Source organism: Pteropus vampyrus, unplaced genomic scaffold (assembly GCF_000151845.1).
Source record: "Pteropus vampyrus isolate Shadow unplaced genomic scaffold, Pvam_2.0 Scaffold302, whole genome shotgun sequence".
In the NCBI taxonomy this organism is placed as follows: Eukaryota; Metazoa; Chordata; class Mammalia; order Chiroptera; family Pteropodidae; genus Pteropus; species Pteropus vampyrus.
The window spans coordinates 2,468,697-2,471,047 of NW_011889083.1; positions in this window are offsets into that span (position 1 = coordinate 2,468,697).

Here is a 2,351-nt window from a genome sequence, read left to right on the forward strand (position 1 = left end):
CAGTATTGGGACTTGAGGGGCTTGGATCCCCTTTGCCCTTCACATTCTCCCATGGGAGTGGAGCCCTGGAACTGAGCAGACTTAGTAACTGAGGAGACACAACCTCTCCAGGGCATTTTTAACCCTACAGCAGAGTTCCAGGAGGCTTGGATAGTACAGGAGGCTTAGAGACCATCTACTGGAAAACAAAGGAAAAACCTCTTCTTAACAACCTGCTACAGATAAATCACTCTGAATAATAATAATAATAATAATAATAATAATAATAATAATAATAATTAATAATAATAATAATAATAAATATTTTAAAAACAGAGTATATTCCCATTAATATCTAGGCAGCAAAATAATCCAGCAAACACAGTGAACAACTAAGGTTTTCAGAAAGAAAATAAAAAATATTCAGAAAATAAACATAAAGATATAGAAATATATGATTTAAATGACAGAGAATTCAAGATCAAGATTGTGCTTTTGAAAAAGCTCAGTGAGATGCAAGAAAATTCTAATCGACAGTTTAATGAATTCAGAAATAAAATTAATGAACAATAGGAATATTTTACCAAAGAGATTGAAACTCTAGAAAAGAACCAAATATAACTTCTGGAGCTGAAGAACACAATAAAAAAGATGAAGACTGAAATATTAAGCTTAGGAAAAAGAGCTGACCAGATAGAGGAAAGAATTAGTGATATCAAAGACAGAAATCTGGAAATGAAGCAGATGGAAAAAGAGAGAGACTTAAGAGTGAAAAATAATTAATGAACTCTACAAGAACTATCTGACACCATCGGAAAGAGATACATAATAATGGGTATACCAGAAGGAAAAGAGAGGGAGAAGGGAACAGAGAGCCGATTCAAACAATAGTCAATGAGAATTTTCCATACGTATGAAAAAATATGGATCCTCAAATCCAAGAAGCAACAGAACACCTAATTATCTCAACCCAAAAAGGCCTTCTACAAGAAACATTATATTTAAACTGAAAAATTAATGACAAAGGAAAAATTCTCAAGGCAGCCAGGGAAGACAGTAACATTAGATTATCATCAGAATTCACAGCACAAACCTTACAATCTAGGAAGGAGTGGAACTAAATATTCAACTATTGAAAGAGAGAAATTGCCAGCCAAGAATAATATATCCAGCAAAATTCTCCTTTAGATATGAAGGAGAACTAAAGACATTTTCAGATATGCAAAAGCCGAGAGAATTTTCCACCATAAGGCCAATATTACAGGAAATACTGTAGGGGGATCATTCTACCTGAAACAAAAGGACAGAAAAAAATATACAAAACTATGAGTAAGATGACTAACAGACAGACAGAATCAGAAAAGTGCAACCCTTATTATGAACAGGTATTATAAACTTAAACATTACATAGTGGTTAAAGGTAAAAAAAAAAAAAAGCTTTAAAATGAGAAGAACATAGAAATGAATGAACTCACAGCACAAATTGGGGATTTGAGACAACAAAAAGAGAAAGGGGGAGGGAGTAAAAATTTAAATCTGCAAAGGGGAAAGTGGATAAGGCACATGCAGAAAAAAAAGGACTACTGTATATATGAAACTTTACACAAACTTAATGGTAACCATATACACAAAAAATTCACAACTGAGACACACAACAGAAAACAAGAGGGAACAGAGGGGAAAACCATAAAACACCACCAAACAGAAAAAAAGAAACAGAACACAAGGTCAAAGAAACAATGGAGGAGGATCTTTGGAAACTTGATGGAGTGAGAGACGTCCCCAGATCTCTCTCCTTGAAACAACAATAAGCTGAACATCTAAAACTCAACAAAAAACACCCAATTGCACACCAGCATGTCTGAGTGTGGGATCTGCACATAAGAGCTATTAAGGTCAGAACCCCGAGTGTCAGGTGGTGGTCTGGGAGAAATAAAGAAGATGCCTCCCGCAGCTGCCAGAGCTCCTTGCAGGAGGAGGGGGAGGAGTGAAGGAGCGGCGAGTTCATGTGGCGAGTACTCTGAACATTTCTGTTTAGGATAGCTGTGACTGCAGGACCCAGTCATCAAGGCAGAAAGCAGAGAAGTGGGACGGGACCACAGAGGAATAACAGCTGATTTTGGCCACCCGAGGTTGCAAAACCGAGGCTGAGCAGCAGCTCCCAACCCCCAACCCAGAGGGCCCTTCCACCCCTACAGACCGAGACCAATCACTGCGGAGCCTCAAGAGAATCTGAGCAAATGCTGCCGAGACTGTCTCTGACACTAACAGGGACTGAAATTGAGGGTAGTGAGCGTGATTAAATATCTACAAGAAAATTTTAAAAGCGTTATTAAGACTTTATATAAAGCAGAGATCCAAGAGGTTTAGAT